This window comes from Pipistrellus hanaki, assembly GCF_964339955.1.
Source record: "Pipistrellus hanaki genome assembly, chromosome: 1".
Taxonomy (NCBI): Eukaryota; Metazoa; Chordata; class Mammalia; order Chiroptera; family Vespertilionidae; genus Pipistrellus; species Pipistrellus hanaki.
This window is the reverse complement of record NC_140503.1, coordinates 40,503,676-40,522,748: the sequence shown is the minus strand read 5'-3', so window position 1 is coordinate 40,522,748 and position 19,073 is coordinate 40,503,676. Positions and strand designations below refer to the sequence as shown.

The 19,073-nt window shown below is 45.7% G+C and overlaps 1 pseudogene across 1 annotated transcript; it reads left to right on the top strand.

Annotated features, from left to right (window-relative positions):
- Window positions 1-630: 630 nt before the first annotated feature.
- On the top strand, window positions 631-13,053 carry LOC311611875 (heterogeneous nuclear ribonucleoprotein A3-like; annotated as a pseudogene). The gene is made up of 4 exons: window positions 631-765; window positions 10,725-11,052; window positions 12,062-12,467; window positions 12,779-13,053. The product of its transcript is annotated as a heterogeneous nuclear ribonucleoprotein A3-like (transcript).
- The last annotated feature ends 6,020 nt before the right edge of the window (window positions 13,054-19,073 follow it).

Sequence of the window (19,073 nt, the reverse complement as noted above, 5' to 3'; positions counted from 1 at the left end):
AGTTTGAAGTCTTAGTATGAAAAACAAACGGGTAAAATGTCTCAAAATTGTTAATATTGATGACACACTAAAATGATAGTGTTTTAATATAAGCTAAAATTAACTTCACCTGCTTCTTTTCCCTCTTTTTTTTTATTTTTAACTAGAAAATTTAAAAGGATACGCATGGCTCACATGCGTGGTCCATATTTTACTTCAATTCGACAGCATTGCTCCCTAGATGTTATCACCAATCATTGGTATATAATACCTACTTATGGGCTGGCTTTAGGGATGTGTGGCCCCACGCTCTGCTGTCATTGCCTAGACCAGTGGTCGGCAAACTCATTAGCCAACAGAGCCAAATATCAACAGTACAACGATTGACATTTCTTTGGAGAATCACATTTTTTAAAAACTTAAACTTCTTCTAACGCTACTTCTTCAAAATAGAGTAACCCAGGCAGTGGTATTTTGTGAAAGAGCCACACTCAAGGGGTCAAAGAGCCACATGTGGCTCGCGAGCCGCAGTTTGCCAACCACTGCCCTAGACATTTTCAATTTTCATCCTTGAATTTGAGTTTTAGAGGTGAAGTCTCATTGGACACTAGAGCTTGCGCCTTGGCTCACACGCTGTCCCGCCTTCCAGGGATGGCTAAGGCCCTGCCCTCCCTCTCCACAGCTACTACCTTCAGTCGCCGGCAGGGGGCGGGCGCGGTCACGGAGAGGGCCGTGGTGGCGAACTCTCCCTGCCCAGATCCAGGTGCGGAGTGCTACAAGCTGGCTGTACCGTCTGGGGGTTGCCTGTCTGCCCTGGTTTGGGCAGCGGGCCTTTGGGCAGGAGGGACGGACACCTGGCTTGACTTCTCTACATCGCACCCCGCCAGGGCGCTCGCGTGCACCCGCACCCCGTGTGAAGGGGTCCCGCACCCCGTGTGAAGGAGGTGTGGGTTTTGGGAGGCCCGGGAAGGGGCACCATTCACCCTGAGAGTGTCCACGTGCCCAGAGGAGCATAGTCCGGCTGCAAGCTTGGGGCAGGGGTGCGGCGGAACTTCTATTTCTCCGTCTAAACTTCCTCAGTCTTTCCTGTGTTTGTCTTTTCTGGACAGCTCAAGGCACCCAAGGGGACAAGCCATAATACACAATAAGTGTAATGTTGGCAAATCCACATGCGATATCTGCATTTAAAACTGGGACTGCACAGTATAACGATGAATGATGAAATTCATGCTAGTCCTGCCTCAGTAGCTCAGTTGGTTGGATTGTTGCCCAGATGTACCAAGGTAGTGGTTGGATCCTGGTCAGTACACATACAAGAATCAGCCAATGAATGCATAAATAATAGGAACAAATTGATGTTTCTCTCTCTCTCTCTCTCTCTCGCTCTCGCTCTCGCTCTCGCTCTCGCTCTCACTCTTCCTCTGTCTTTCAAATCAAGAAATGAATAAAATTTCAAAATTTCATGCTAATAATTAAAATTTTTATTTTATTTAGACATTGAGTAGCAAACAGAAAGACCACAACTCAAGAGGAATCATTGGAAGAAAGGAAAAAGCTTTTGAACAAGGGGCCCTGCGTTTTCATTTTTAACTGAGTCCACAAACTATGTAGTTCATCTGCTTCCATAATCTCAGTTTCAAGCATCTTAGGCTCTAATCACTCCTTCTAGCTGCCCAGCACATCCCCCCAGCACCACAAGTCCAATAATTGGTTCCAGTGGGACCTACAATTGATTGATCTTACCACCTTTTCTCTGTCCTTCCTTCCCTCCCTAACTTCCGCCTTCCTTCTTTACCCAGTTTCAATGTCATTGTCCACTGTCCAAGTCACGCCTGGGAGTACACCCTGAACTCCCTGGTCATCCTTCATCATTCTCAGCTGACAAAAGTAAATTCCAGTTACACCCATCTCTCTGCCCTCTGTGACCTCTCATTCTTCTCTAGGCAGCCTTGGGTTCTCGACCTGGCCGTCTCCAGATTCCAAAGAGCAGCCAGAGAATAAGACCCAGTGTGCCAGCACTTTTAGTGTTTCTACGTTGGCCATATTTGCTCTGGTGCCATTGGCCAGAGCAAGTCACATGGCCAAGCCCTGCCTCTCGGGGTGGAGAAGTAGACTCCACCTCTTGATGGAAGAAGTTCCGTGCAAAGGGTCTCCTGTACAAGAAGGGGGAAATGGCATGGCCATTTTTCCTAGTTTGCCACAAACTTTATAAGGAAAGAAAGTAGTCGGATTTTAAATTTTCACTTTCCAGGCGGCATCTTAGTTTCTGCAAATCTGACTACTATTTCCCCAGCAACCTGGTTGTTAGGAAAAAGGAAGAAGAGGCAGCTTTGCCGAGTCATTAAATTCTCCAGAAATATGATAATCTGATCACCATACATAACTAAAAGACTACATTTAAAAACAAGCACCAAACCCTTATTGAGTGCAATGTGTTACATGGGTTATAATATTTGTTTCCCATATGACATTCCAAGGTAGGTAGTATACAGCCCATTGAAAAGATGAGGAAATAGTGACACAAAAGTAGATAAAATATTTGTATAGACAGAGTCACACAGCTGAGAAGTGGCAGAATTCAGATGTGGACCCAGTTCCATTTAAAGCCAGAGCATGGAACCTCATTGCTTTGCTGTCTCCTAACTTAAATGGTTCTTTCCAAAATAAGGAAGACTTATTTCAGGTGACATAAGCATGGCTGATAACTAATATATTTTTATTGATTTCAGAGAGGAAGAGAGAGAGAGAAAGAAACAGAAACATCAGTGATGAGAAAGAATCATTGATCAGCTGTCTCCTGCACGCCCCGCACTGGGAATGGATCCTGAAACCCCGGCATATGCCCTTGACCGGAATCATGCCCTTGACTTAGGATCCTTCAGTCCTCAGGCCGACACTCTATCCACTGAGCCAAACCAGCCAGGGCTGATAACTACTGTTTTGCAAGAAGTTTGCATTCTATAAGTTTATTACATATTGACTATATACTAATTTAACAAAAACTATAAAATTATTTTTTATATTAAACTCTATTAAGTCAGAGAGAAATATGTAATTATGTAATATAATAGCATAGTAATGTTAAACCCTGGATTAGATTGTAGAAGTCATAAATTTGTATACTACCACTTAATTTACTTTTTAATATTCAAAGAAATTTTTTTGTGTGTTTATCCTCACCTGAGGATATTTTTCCCATTGATTTTTAGAGAGAGTGGAAAGGAGAAAGAGAAATGAAGAGGGAGAGGAAGAGGAAGAGAGAGAGAGAGAGAGACAGAAAGAGAGAGAGAGAAGAGAGAGAAACATCTATGTGAGAGAGATACATTCATTATACATTCATTGGTTGCCTTCTGCATATGCCCTAACCAGGGCTGGGGATGAACCTGAAACCCAGGTACATGCCCTTGACCAAGAATCGAACCTGAAATCCTTCAGTGTGAGGGCCAACACTCTAACTGCTGAGCTACATCAGCCAGGGCCAAAGAGAGATTATTTTAAACTGTATTTTTGGATAGGTAGGACATTCACACAATTAAAAAGGCACAGCTCAGGCTGGTGTGGCTCAGTTGGTTGGGCATTGTCTAGTGCACAGAAAGGTTGCCTGTTTGATTCCTGGTCAGGGCACATGCCCAGGTGTCAGGTTTTAATCCATTAGGGTGTGTGCAGGAAGCAACCAATTCATGTTCTGCTCTCACATCGATGTTTCTCTCTCTCCTTCTCTCTTCCTTATGTTCTAACCATTGAGCCAAACCGACTAGGGCTGAAATGGCTTTTATAAAAATCATATAATATGATGGGAAAATGCTTACGACACAATATTAATTTTTTCAAAAGCAGGAAATAAAATCAAACATAAGTAGTGTATATTACACACTTTGACTACAAACATATAGAAAACAAACCTCACATCTAGGAGTATAAGGTTTAGGCCCTGCTCACGGTAAACTCACAGATGAAAAGGACAGACAGCAAAAAGAGGCCAAAACAGGCAGGCCCTCACTTTTTTTTTTTTTTTTTTTTTTTTAATAATACATATTTTATTGATTTTTTACAGAGAGGAAAAGAGAGGGATAGAGAGTTAGAAACATCGATGAGAGAGAATCATCAATCAGCTGCCCCTTGCACACCTCCCACTGGGGACGTGCCTAAAACCAAGGTACATGCCCTTGACCGTAATCGAACCCGGGACCTTTCAGTCCGCAGGCCGACGCTCTATCCACTGAGCCAAACCAGTTTTGGCAGGCCCTCTCCTTTGTGAAAAAGGAGATTCAGGCTCAGTTGGTCTTGGTGAGTAAGAACCGAGACCACCCATACCCACATGACACCCTCCTCCTGGAAACTCCTGCCCTGGAAGAGAATGGATTAACTGTGTGCTTCAAGAATTTAATTTTTCAGAGTTTGGTCATCGGGGACAGGACAGATTGCTACGCTCTCAGCACCACAGACTGCTCACATAGGCAGTGAGCTCATTTATGTGACAAAGTTTATTTATCAAGATTTTCCTCAAGACCCTCACTTTTGTGCGTGTACAAATCCTAAACGTCTTAAATGTCACAAACTGCATCCAATCCCCATCATTTTGTTGTTGTTTTTGTTTTGCTTTGAAAAACCACCTTAAACCACTTGAGCTCAGATCCCAAAGTCCTATAAATAGCCTTTCTTGAACCCTCCCTTCTGTCATAGCAAGCCTTGGCTGGGTTGGTGTTCGCCCTCACTGCAGTACCCATGGAACAGACTCGGACTGACTCTGCTCGATCAACAGGTTTTTCTGGTGTCCTTCTGGGGAGTTGGCAGTAGACAGGAGTTCTCACAAAGTCTGTGGGCTTGAATGAAAAAGCAGCTGACATTTGCATAACCCTTTCACTGAAATTTAGCATTTCCTTCCATTATGAATAAACCCTATTGTCTTTTTCACCCATAAAAATACAGGTCTTTTCAGTCTGCATTAGAGCTGTTGCATATTCTCAAAATGGCATTTCTGCCCACCACCACTTCGAAATGGCTGAAGGGGCAAGCTGTCCTACTTGCAAGCTAACAAGACAGCTTGCCACAGCTTCATGGCTGCTGACAGAAGGCATGAAACTTCCGGATCTTAGATGAAAGACTTCATTACAGCAGAAGTGGTAGCCAGTGTCAGTGTATCTGTGCTGTTTCCCTGATCTCTGATTCCCACAGGCCGACTCAAAGGGCCAGGTGATAGGAGCACATGCAGTGTGTTATGTTACAATGGAGGAATTTAGGGCCAAGGGCCCAGTGCTTTTTAAGCAGTAAGTGAAGCAAGCAGCAAATAGGCTGGCCTGGTTGCCTAAGTGACGAGATACTGAAACTGCTCAGTATCACGTGATGGATAAGCCTTGCAGCCTGGCACACTCAGCAAGCATGTCCAGGGGTGTTCAGGACCCTGCCCCGTCAACATGCAGTGCTAGATCTTGTTATTAATGCATTTATAAAGAGCAGATGTGTTACCATATCACCATTTTGTTTTTATATTTTAGTATGACTGGCTTCTTTTATAATCCTATGTATGTTATTACGTACATATAAATACCTTATTCTGAAAAATAAGGGTTGGTAGGCTGCTTACTCAGATTGCCAGAGGGGACCGTGGCACAAATAAGGTCAACAAGCTGAAGATTTAAAAAAAAAAATATATATATATATTTTAAATATATTTTATTGATTTTTTACAGAGAGGAAGGGAGAGAGATAGAGTTAGAAACATCGATGAGAGAGAAACATCGATCAGCTGCCTCTTGCACACCCCCTACTGGGGATATGCCCACAACCAAGGTACATGCCCCTGACCGGAATCGAACCTGGGACTTTTCAGTCCCCAAGCCGATGCTCTATCCATTGAGCCAAACCGGTTTCGGCTTAAAAAATATTTTCACTAACAAGTATTTTTTTTTTGTATTTTTTAAAATATATGTTTATTGATTTCAGAGGAGAAGGGAGAGGGGAGAGAGATAGGAACATCAATGATGAGAGAGAATCATTGCTCTGCTGCCTCCTGCATGCCCCCTACTGGGAATCGAGCCTGCAACCTGGGCATGTGCCCTTGACTGCATTCGAACACGGACGGGCTGGCTCCATCCACTGAGCCAAACCAGCTAGGGCTTCACCAACAAGTATGGATACAAAAAGAGAATGTTATACAAATCCATTTCTCAGGAAAACCTTTTCAGAGCGCTCCTTGTTTGGGGAGCAGAGTGGGAGGGTCCCTGGCAGGAAACCCAGGAGGCTAGAGTCACAGTCTCAGTTGTGTGAACCCCAGCTAGTTACCTAAAGTCTTCGTTCCCACTGTCCTCCTCTGCAACATGAGACGCCTGTTACCTAACTCACTGCTCACAGGGTCAAAACAGAGAGTAAGAAGTACATTCTGGGGTGGGTGTGTGTATGGGGGCGGGGAGTGTCAATGAATATATTTTCTGAAGAGTAATTCAGCTCTATGTATTAAAAAAATTCAAATCCTTCAAGCTAGTAATTCAATGACCAGAAATTTGTCATTAGACCATAATTAGATATTGAGACAAAAATATAAGTAAAAAGATGTTCGTGGTGGTGTTATTTGTAATAGTAACATTTTTGCAACCTCTCGAATGTCCAACAATTAGGGCGTGGCTATAGAAATTGTAGCAACCTATGCTAATAAAAGCAGACTTTAACAAAAGTATGTTTACTGATTTCTGAGAGGAAGGGAGAGGGAAAGATAGAAACATCAATAATGAGAGCGAATCATTGATTGGCTACCTCTTACACACCCTTTACTGGTGATCAGGCCCACAAAGGGGGCATGTGCCCTGACCGGGAATCAAATCCAGACTCCTAGTTCACAGTCCATGCTCAACCACTGAGCCACACCAGTTGGGCAAAAAGCAGACTTTTTGAATTATTATTATTTTTTAAAATATATTTTATTGATTTCTTACAGAGAGGAAGGAAGAGAGATAGAGAGCTAGAAACGGCGATGAGAGAGAAACCTCGACCAGCTGCCTCTTGCACACCCCCTACCGGGGATGTGCCCGCAACTGATGTACATGCCCTTGACCGGAATCAAACCTGGGACCCTTCAGTCCGCAGACCGACGCTCTACCACTGAGCCAAACCGACCTCGGCATAGACTTTTTGAATTATTACAGTAGAATGACTGATAACATTAGAAAATGCTCAAGACTTTATGTCAAGTAACCGAAAAAAGATAAAACTCCTTATGTCATAAGCATCCACTTTTGTTTAATGAACTATATATGTATGTGGACTTAGAAAAAAAGACTAGCTGGAAATTTACTGAAAATGTTATTGCTAGAGGTGTATTTGAAAAATTTCAATTTACATTTAAAAATTTCCCCAGTATTCCCCAATAACCCACGGTCTACTTTGTAACAAGAGAATCACATTATTTATAAAAGCAACTCGAGCCAAGACCGGTTTGGTTCAATGGATAGAGCATCGGTTTGGGGACTGAAAGGTCCTGGGTTCGATTCCGGCAGGGGCATGTACCTTGGTTGCCGGCATGTCCCCAGTGGTGGGTGTGCAAGAGGCAGCTGATCGATGACTCTCTCTCATCGATGTTTCTAACTCTCTATCTCTCTCCCTCTCTGTACAAAATCAATAAAATATATTTTTAAAAAAAATAAAAAATAAATAAAAGCAACTCGAGATTAAGGCTGTTGGTGTGAAAGGGCTTTTAAAGTCATACTGTGCTGCACAAATGTGAGCTGATACTAGTGTTCTTTTCCCGCGGCTTTAGAAGCATAGCTGGATTCATGTGTAAATCAAGAAATTTGACTGCAAGGAAGATCCACTGGTCAGTGGGCAACTGTGGGCGGCTATGTTCTGTGCAGCTCCTGCAGCGGGCATGCTCCCTCTGCTTGCTCCTGCCCGCCCCCCCCCCCCCCCCCCCGCCCTGGGCAGCTGTGAGACCCACCCAGCACAGCACTAACCGTCTGTTTTTCTTCCTCTCCATCCACCACCCAGCTCGCCCTCCTCTGATACGTGCTGTGCCAGTCGGGTCCTGTCTCCTGGGCTGAATCACGCTTCAGAAATGGAAAACGCCCCAAGGGCAGGGCCTGTGCTGGAAAGCCGAGGCCCCGCTTTGATGTTCCATCAATGTCCACAGGAGGGTTTCGCTGCAGATTCCAGGCCAGAGGGCAGTGGTGGGTGGTGCCAAGTTTATGGGCTTGTGGGCTGTGGCCCTAATGAAATGCTAAAGCCATGGGGCCAGACACAGGCGAGGAAAAGGTCACTTCTCTGGAATGATTTGACGGCATCCTGTGGGCTCACTCACCCCAGTGATTGGTGCTGGCTCACTCCCTCCACTGCTGGGGTCTCCACCTTTAGAGAAGGCTCCTGTTCAAATGCCCATGGATCACCTGGGGCGGGAACGCAGCCTGATGTTAGGACTGAGGTTCTGGGATAGTCCAGGCACCTGGTTAGATTTGCATCCCAACTCCACTACTGCTTGGGCCTCCTCACCTGTGAAGGATGACCAAAAGCACTTGTGTGGGCCAAGCGTTTGACAAGCACAGTTCAAAGCGTCTTTCTCAGATTAGGCCATTTGAATCACACAACATCCTCATTCAACGGGTGCTGTTAGCCTCATGTCCATCTTACAGATGAGGAAACTGAGGCCCAGAGTGGTTAATTCACTTGCTCGAGGTCTCACAGGGTCAGCCCTAGGGTGAACCCAGACAGTGTGGCTCCAGAGTCTCTGTTTATAACCATCGTGTTAGAGAGCCGCACTGTAAGATGGGACAACAACATGAACTGCTTTATGAGGAGCTGACTTTGCGCCGGGCACTGTGCTGAGTGCTAGACAGGAATTTCTCGTTGGTCCATCCCGATGCCTGGATGAGGCCTGGGTGATGATTACATGTTAACGTGGACCTGGCAGGACAGTCCCCTGTCCCTCTGTTGAGGTTGGGCCTAGAGGAGATTGCTGCAGGCTAGAAGAGCTAAGACGTGTCCATGGATAACTGTGACTCATGCTAGAATCAGCTCTTAATGGTGCTGGAACAGAGCGTAGAGATTATCGGGTTTAAACTCATTTTTACATCGGATGACAGACTGATTTGCTTTCCTTATTCCCGTAGGGTTTGGCGTAGGACCTGGTGAGATAATAACAACAATAACCAACACTTACTGAGTTGCTTGCTCTGTGTGTGTGTGTGAGTGTGTGTGTGTGTGTGTGTGTGTGTGTGTGTGTGTATTTCATTCAACCCTTACAACAACCAGATAGGAGAGGCACTATTATTATCCCCACTTCACAGAGGAGGAGATAGGGTGGAGAACTTAAATAAACAACCATCCTGAGTTGTGCAGCTAGCAAGCAAGCGGTGGAGCAGATGCTGGCAGGGGGATCCCAGAGCTCAGGTGCTGACTGACCATGCTCTGTGTCTTCCCGGGTGTAGAAGGTGGTTAAGAAGCCGAGGAGGAAGAGGAGGAAGAGGAGGAGGCTGAGGAGGCTGGATAGGGGTCAGAAAGTGCTTTATTGACTTTAAAGTGCGGTGCAGACTCCAGTTGTTGCCAGGAGGGGAGGGTCCCATGAGAGGTAGGGGAGGGTCCCATGAGAGGTGTAAAGTGGTGTAGAGCTCAGGGCAAAACCAAGGAAGGCCTCTGGGATGAGGTGGCTTTAGCTTCGGATTTGGACCTGCCTTCCTGCACAGCAGGAGGAATGTCTGGGGGTGTGAGGGGGGGTGGGGAAGGGTTTCTCTAGCCTTTCCCCATTAGCACAGGATGGCTGGTCAGAGGAGCTCATTGGACCCTGGCCTAGGTGAAGTGACCAGGACCACAGAAAGCAGGGGACCTCCAGACAAGAATCCAGCTACCGAAAGCAGGTTGGGTGACAAGAAAAAAATTCTGAATGTTCTAAATTACGTGACAGGAGGCTGGAGAGGGAGAGAAAGAGCAGTCAGCCTGTTAATGGTTGGGAACCGGCTGACAAAAGACTGCCCACACTTGTGAGTGTTTGTTGGAACGGTGAATTAACTCCCATTCTCTAAAAGACATGGCCAGGTGCCACTGACCCCCAGGAGCCTTCACTGACTTACACCTGCATTTTCTAATTGCCCATGACCAATACGAAGAAGCAAACCCTTCTTCCTTAGGACTCCTCATCGATTTTGGAACTAGCTCCCCTCACTGAAAGATGAGCCAGAGGGCCGAAACCAGGACGACAGGCTTTATCAGAGGAGAAGGACCTGCCGGGCTGTCTCGCAGGGGACGTGGCAGCACGTGCAGAGGGGACACGCCTTCTGAGGGGAGGAATGGGAAGGGATGGGGCTTAGGGTACTTGGCACGCACTGATTGGTGGTTTCATATAAGGCACATGATTAGGGACCTAGGAATCGAGGGCTTAGGGTATTTGGCAGGTGCTGATCGGTGGTTCAATGTTCAGTCCATATAAGGTGCCTGGTTAGGTGCTCAGGAATGTCCAGGCCGCAGGTTACGTCATACTACGTCCATCAGTTGGGGGAAGGGAGGATCCATCACTCACCTGTAGCCAATGTAAATTCTTTCAAACAACATCATTCTTCCCCCAAACAAGCATGGCCAGCTCCAGGACAGCGGACATGTCACCTTTTCCACCCAGCGCTGCTGTGGGTTGTTCAGGCTTCATGCCCAGGATCTGGTCCTTTTTATGGCCCAATAAACCCTTTCTTTCTTTTAAAAAGGCTTGTAGGCCCCAGCCTGATTCCAGCTGTGGCAGAGGCCACTGGAAGAGGAGAGTGGGGAGGGGGTAAGAGAGGGAGGGCCATGATTCTAAAGAACCAGAGCAGCTGAGAAAACTGTTTATTGGTGCTCTGAGCTTTGGAACTACGGACGGCAGTTTAAGAGAACATTTTGAGAAATGGGGCACACTCACAGGTTGTGTGGTGTTGAGACACCCCCAAACAAAGCATTCCGGGGCTTTGGTTTGTGACTCATTCCTGTGTAGAAGAGGTGGATGCAGCAATGTGTGCCCAGCCACACCAGGTTGATGGGCGAGTAGTAGAACCAAGAGAGCTGTTTCTAGAGAGGATTCTGTCAAGCCTGGTGCCCATCTCACAGGGAAGCACGTTTTTTTTTTGTTTTGTTTTTTTAAAAAAATATACATGCCCTTGACCGGAATCGAACCTGGGACCTTTCAGTCCGCAGACCGACGCTCTACCACTGAGCCAAACCGGTTTCGGCAACGTTTTTGTTGTTGGCACTAAAGAAGTGTGGATGAAAGGGGCCAGATGCTAACCTGACTAGTTCAGGAAGGCCCGTATGGCAGTTGTGCAAACTCAGACCTAAAATAACCACAAAGGATGACCTGGAAATGAAATATTTAACTACAAACAGGTTATAGTGGGTAGTCATGTCTCAGGCCAGTATTTTCTCTGACAAAGATCAACTTCAGATTTACTGAGCCTGTTATCTTTTTGCAGCTAAGATAACATACCTGTGAAATGTCTGGGTAATTTGTAACTTCCCTTTTTCCGGACTCCTCAGGTCACAACAAATGGCTCCACTGCATTCCCTCCTTGTTACTGTTATCTTGCTAATCATCAGCTGTTAACTTTGCTAACTCTCCTGTATTTATCTATGTAAAAGAAGCTTATGTCCATCATCTCACTTTTTAAAAAAATATATATTTTATTGATTTTGTTCAGAGAGGAAGGGAGAGAGATAGAGAGTTAGAAACATCAACGAGAGAGTCATCGATCAGCTGCCTCTTGCACACAACCTACTGGGGATATGCCCGCAACCAAGGTACATGCCCTTGACCGGAATCGAACCCGGGACCTTTCAGTCCCCAAGCCGATGCTCTATCCATTGAGCCAAACCGGTTTTGGCCATCATCTCACTTTTATCCTATCCCAGAGGTTTCCCCACTTTGCTTTCTCTCCCTAATCTATTTCCAATGAATTTCATGTAACCCACTTACATCTGTTCCTTTAGGTAATTTATAAAAACAAGGTATGAACTGGCCATTCCCTGGAGCATTATCCCAAACCGTTGAGATTCTGCTTCCCTGTAATTGTCGACAGATTGGCTCAAATGAACTCACAAAATTCTTTACAGGTTTGAGTGGTTTTTACATTAACATTCCATATAGAAGAATATAATTTGAGAGACTATTTTGAAAAGTATGGCAAGATTGAAAACACAAAAGTTATGGAAGACTAGCAGAGTGGGCAAAAAAAGAGGATTTGCTTTTGTAACTTTTGCTATCATGATACAATTGGTAAAATTGTTCAGAAATACCACACTGTTAAGGGACATAACTGTGAAGTGAACAAGGCCCTTTCTAAATAAGAAATGGAGTCTGCTGGATGGATCGCAAAGAGGCTGTGGATGTGGATCTGGCGACACCATAGGTCATGGAGGAGACTTTGGTGGTTGTGGAAACTTTGGTGGAAGAGGCTATGGAGATGGGAGCAGAGGTGGTTATGGAGGAGGTGATGGTGGATATAATGGATTTGAAGGTGATGGTGGCAACCATGGCGGTGGTCCTGGTTGAAGTGTTGTACTGAGATTCTGTGATTCCCCAAAGACCAGCAGGGAGCCAAGTCCGATGCAATTAACAAGAGAGCCTCTTCCATGTTAACATGGGCTCTGTCCCACTCACGCCAACAGCATGGCAGATGAGAGAGTGAACTTCGCCAAGTCCCGGGGTTTTACACCGGTGGTGATGTCACTGCTTTGGCTGACCCTGATTGGTTGGGTGAGGCCTAGGGTCCAGTTACACAAAATGGAGGATAACTCCGCCCTGCCCCACAGTGGAGTCAGGGTTCTAGTCAGGAGTTCGCCTCGCCCTGCCCTGCCCTCTCAGAAGCAGTAGAGGAGGCTATGGTGGTGGTGGTAGACCAGGATATGGAAACCAAGGCAGTGGATATGGTGGCGGTGGTGGAGGATACATACAATGGTTACAATGAAGGGGGATATCTTGGTGGTAACTATGGTGGTGGTGGTAGCTAAATGATTTTGGAAATCACAGTGAACAACATGAAGGGGAACAGTTTTGGTGGAAGAAGCTCTGGCAGCCCCTGTGGTGGTGGTTATGGATCTGGTGGTGGAAGTGGTAGATATGGTAGCAAAAGGTTCTAAAAACTCAGCAGAAAAAGGGGCTACAGTTCTTAGCAAGAGAGCGAGCGAGGAGCCGTCAGGAAAGCTGCAGGTGACTCTGAGACAGTTGTCCCAAATGCACTAGAGCTGTGGTCGGCATATTGCGGCTCGTGAGCCACATGCAGCTCTTTGGCCCCTTGAGTGTGGCTCTTCCACAAAATACCACGGCCTGAGTGAGTCTATTTTGAAGAAGTGGCATTAGAAGAAGTTTAAGCTTAAAAATATTTGGCTCTCAAAAGAAATTTCAATTGTTGTACTGTTGATATTTGGCTCTGTTGGCTGATGAGTTTGCTGACCACTGTACTAGAGGAAGTATAAGAATCTGCCAGAGGAGGACCAGAAAAGTGACTGTAGCTTAAACAGGAAATCCTTTTTGTTCAGGACTGCCAGAGCCATAGTTTGCAGAGTGTGCAGCTATTGATGAATGTAATGTCATGCCAATTAGATGCACATCCCTCAGGTCTTTTTTCTGAGGTACCTTCCCCCCCCCCCCCCTTTTCATTACATCAGGTATACTGATGTATTGTAAATTGTGGTAGTGATACCAGGAATAAAAATATTGAGGAATTTTTAACTTCTCAATATTTGTGTGGTTCACTTCTTCTATATTTTAGTACAGAAACTTTAACAAAATACAGTTTTGAAGGTGTTTCCTTGTGAGTTAATAAGTAAAGAAGATCAGTGCTAATTTAAATACCAACTTCTATTTTTGGTAAATAGAAGTTGGTATTTAAATTAGCATATTTTTGTGACTTTAATGACATTAAGATTTAGCTTCAAGTGAAAAATCTCAAAATAAAAATATAATAAAATAAAGAGATTTTTAGCCGTAGAAGTTAAGTTTTCTGTTTAAAAGGGGATAAAGAGTGACCAGGTGGGGGTCAGACAGCCTGATCCAAATCCTGGTGCTCTCCCATACTCTAGTTCCCAGGCCATGAGCAAACCATACAATGTCTACACTCAGTTTTCTCATCTGAAGAACAGTGATTGCTAATGCTGGTATGTCGTCCAGAGGTTTGTGCAAATTTCACAAGCTAATCTGTGTATGGTGTTTACTCTGGTGCCTGGCACACAGTAAGCACTCACTAAGAGCCATCTATTGTTATTCTGTTATCATCCCAGGATGCCTGATTGTACCAAGATTCAAGGAGGAGTGGGTTGAGAAGAAATTAGACAACACTGACTTTCTGGCCCACTCCTACACCTTAGGTTTTATTTTTGACAATCATTAGATCTGCTTTTCATGGAGTGGTAAGGATTGGGAGGAAGAGGAAAGAGATGAGGCCAATGGGCCACTGGTCCTCTGAAACTGGGCAAGTAGAGACTGGTCATTGGTGGTGTCTTGGTTGTTACACTCTGTGCCGAGCCCGCATGGCCATGGCATACTCAGCCCCACACGGGCGCCATGTGCTGAGCCAACTCAGCCAGGTTTGGTGAGCCTGAGAGGGGGTGGTGAAGGATTGAGAAAAGACAGACAAGAGAAAAAAGGTGGGTCTGGGTGGGATGCTGTCCTCTCTGATGGACAGCTAATGACAGTGCCCTGGACTACAAGCCATGTCTTTATTTTATAGCCAGATGCCATGAGGCAAAGTAAGGGCGTGGTCAAGCTGTTTACAACATTCTCGTGGGTTTGGAATCTACTCAGTTACATGCACCTGAACTCTACCAAGCCAACATCACTCAGCCACGTGGGACCACAGATTCGAACCATAGGTTCAAGCTTACAACTATAGCTGTTAGCTATAATTGTGCTGAGAGGGCTTTGCCCTCCAAGCTAGGACTTGTGCGTGGCTTTGCCATGAGAGGACTGTGCCCTCTCATTAGTCCGAGGCTTGAACCTGTCCAAACACTGTGGCCGCTCTCCACAACACTCATTGTTTTCTGACATCTTCCTTCTATGGCTCTGTTGTAATTTCTGAGTTCTTGGTGGGGTAGCCCATTGCATAGTGTAGATTTAATCTCCATTCTCAGAGGCAGACACATCTCTGCAGGTTAATGTTGCAACAGGAGGATGCCTCCTTCCCAGGAGCAGGCTGGGTGGAGGAACTTGCATGTTGCCATTATATCAGCCCTGCAAGGAACGTAGTTATTAATTTCACTGTACAGAGGGAGAAACTTGCTCAAGGCCACAGACAGCCCATAGAAAAGGGAGTTAATCCCCAAATGCTCAACACCAGGGGTCATTCTCTTGCATTACAATATGTGGGAGGGTTATAGAACTAAAGCAAGTATTTTTCTGGTGCTCACATATGACATGTTGCATGCACTTTGCATTACATCTGGGAAACTCCAATGACTCAGAGCTGTAAGAGTGGGCCTACCTGACTTGGAAAAAGGAATAATATCCCATGGAGGATATTCTGCTGGACTTCCCAATTCCCAGGAAGCAAAGCACTGGAGGTTGGTTCTGTCTTTGGTCCAGGTGGAAGGGCAGTTTTTGTCATCTGCAAATCAACCTCCAGCAGTTATAGCTCACTGTTGTTCATTTGCTCAGGAGCTTTCTGTCAAGGGCGAGGGAACTAGGTCAGAAGCACAAGGAACTATTTATGGGCTTTGGCCTTTGGAAAGCAGCCTTATCCTGTTTACACATTCTCTTCAGGTTTGCACAATCTGACCACAGATATGCTGCCTGCCAAGCCCAGGTAAATACAGGCAGCCAAGTACTCTCCAATCAGCCATTGCTATCGAACAACCAGAGGGTCCCAGAACCCTATACTGTAGAGACAACTGCGATAACTATACAAGAGCAACTGAAGGCTCCTGGCCTTGGACTGTGGAGCAGAAGTGTATTCCTACCTGGTGGAGGAGGCCATGCAGTGCAAGCTCTGAGCCCTTCTCTAGCGTGATTCTGGGTCTAGATGCCCCTCCTAGCACCTACCCAGTTACACCCTGAATTGAGGTGTCAGCACCAGGGCGAACCCTAATTTATCTTACAAGGGTGAGAGGAGGAAGAAGGAAGTCTCTTATTCAGCACTGAAGAGCTGGATGAACCGGGGATCCTTCAGAAAATAAAACTGAAGGGAAAAAGGTGCCCATGTTTGGATCACCTTCTTCAAAGAGTCAGGTGAAAAAAGACTGATGATGCAGGGCAAAAGGCTGTGTGTGTGTGTGTGTGTGTGTGTGTGTGTGCATGCGCGCGCGTGTATGTATGTATGTATGGAGGAGCAAGTGGGTGGGAGTGGAGAAAGAGAGATGGAATGAGCAGGTAGAGGAAGAGGGAAATGAAGGCTGAGGGAGAGGGAGAGGTAAGCGAGGGAAGAGGCAGCCTGGTTGTTCTCAGAGCCAAGGAAGACAGCTCTCGGATCACTGATCTGAATGTGTCGCTGCCAAGTCTCCAGAGGCCAAAAAGCCTGGGTCAGCCTGTCCAGAACTGGATCTTCTAATCCTGAAGCCACAGAACGAAACCACCCACCTTCCACCTCTTTTCCACCAGCTATTTCAGCTCCCATCTCATATCCTGCCCTCATTTCCAACATTCTTTTTGTTTAATATGGTAAGGAGGTGAGGGGACAACATTTGTGTAGCGAATGGCAAATAGTTAAAGTCACTTTGCAAAATGGAGGAAAGAATTTGAGAAATGGCCCAAACTCCCACCAATAGCTCTGCAACTGAGGTGAGGCTTTTCCCGACTAGGACTGGACTGGTGGGGTTGAAATAAAATAATGTATGTACACTTGTTGAACCTATCCCTGTCCCTTGGGACCAAATAATACATTTGTTCCTTCTCAGTGGTAGATAGTGTCCTTAGCTTGGGGACTCCTACCATCTTAATCTAAGACCTTTTCTCCTCAATGGACTTCCTGCTTCTACCCTTGCCTCCCAGAGTTGACTCTCCACACAGCAGCCACAGTGAGATCTTTATAAATACACTCGAGGCCTAATGCATGAAATTTGTGCAGCGGGGGAGGTCCCTTCAGCCCATCCTGCATCCTCTCCAATCTGGGACATCCCTCTCACAATCCTGGACCACTGGCTCTTAATTGCTCACCTGCCTGCCTGCCTGGTTGCCCCTAACTGCCTCCCGCTGCCTCTGTGTGCCAGCCTGATCACCTCTAACTGCCCCAACCCCCCGGCCTGGTTGCTCCCAACTGTCCTCCTCGCTGGCCTAGTCGCCCCTCATTGCCCTCCCCCCCTGCCAGCCTAATTGCCCCAACTGTCCCCTCTGCTGGCCTGGTCACCCCCAACTGTCCCTCCCTGCTGGCCTGGTAACCCCACACAGCCTGCTTGTTTAGTCGTTTGGTCATCCCTCACTAACCTCCTGCTGGCCTGGTTGTAGGCAGCCATCTTGTGAGGTTGTGAGGGTCAATTTGCATATTACCTCTTTATTAGGTATATAGAATAAATAGTATTTTTTATTTTTATTTTAAAAAATATATTTTATTGATTTTTTACAGAGAGGAAGAGAGAGGGACAGAGAGCTAGAAACATTGATGAGAGAGAATCATTGATCAGCTGCCTCTTGCACATCCCCTACTGGGGATGTGCCTGCAACCAAGGTACATGACCTTGACTTGAATGGAACCCGGGACCCTTCAGTCTGCAGGCCGACGCTCTATCCACTGAACCAAACTGGTTTCAGCTAAATTGTATTATTACTATTATTTAAAAAAAAATATTTTATTGATTTTGTACAGAGAGGAAGGGAGAGAGATAGAGAGTTAGAAACATCGATGAGAGTCATCGATCAGCTGCCTCTTGCACACCCCCTGCTGGGGATATGCCCGCAACCAAGGTACATGCCTTTGACCGGAATCAAACCCGGGACCCTTCAATCCCCAAATCGACGCTCTATCCATTGAGCCAAACTGGTCCCGGCTAAATTGTATTTTTAAATTTAAAAATTTTTTTTTTATTGTTTAAAGTATTACATGTAGTAGTATATATATCTTTTTTATTTCTCCCATTGACCTACCCTCAGCCTCTCCTACCCCCTTTCACATGCCCCCCTCCCCCCCAGTGTCTTGTGTCCATTTGTTGTGCTTACATGTATGCATACAAGTCCTTTGGTTGATCTTGCCACTCTCCTGTTTAAAACTCTTCAAATGTCCCAATCAAACTTAAAAAAATATATTTTTGACTTCAGAGAAGAAGGGAGAGGGAGAGAGAGATAGAAACATCAATGATGAGAGAGAATCATTGATCAGTTGCCTTCTGCTCACCCCACACTGGGGATTGAGCCCACAACCGGGCATGTGCCCTGACTGGGAATCAAACCGTGACCTCCTGGTTCATAAGTCCATGTTTAACCCCTGAACTACACCGGACAGGTCCCCATTACACTTAAAAAAAAAAAAAAAAAAAAAAAAAAAATATATATATATATATATATATATATATATATATATATATATATTATTGATTTTTTACAGAGAGGAAGTTAGAAACATCGATGAGAGAGGGACATCGATCAGCTGCCTCCTGCACACCCCCCACTGGGGATGTGCCTGCAACCAAGGTATATGCCCTTGACCAGAATCGAACCCGGGACCCTTCAGTCTTCAGGCCAACGATCTACACACTGAGCCAAATCGGTCTTGGCCCCATCACACTTTTAAGAGTAGAAGTTAAATACTTTACTATAGGTTATTAGGCCCTAACAAGATGGACTCTGCTGACTTTATCTCCTATGGCCGGCTCTGCTGCAGCTGCCCTGACCTTTGTTCCTAAACTCATCAAGACTGTTGTTGGGCCTCAGGGCTTTTGCACTGGCTATTCCCCTTGCAGGGAATCCTCTCTGTTCTAGTTAACTGTCACAGAGGTCCATCTACACGAAATGAGCCCCGCCCCCTCACTTCATTCCATTGGTTTCATAGCAAATGGTAATGACACTCAACCATTCTGTCTTTTGTGTACTTGCTTATTGTCTGTTTTCCCACAACACAGCCCTGAAGGGAGGCCACTGTATCTATCTGGTCCATCACGGAACCTCTAGTGCTAAGCAGAGCCTGGCACATAGCAGATCTCCAACAGTTGCTGGATAAATGATCTTTTCAAATCCTAAG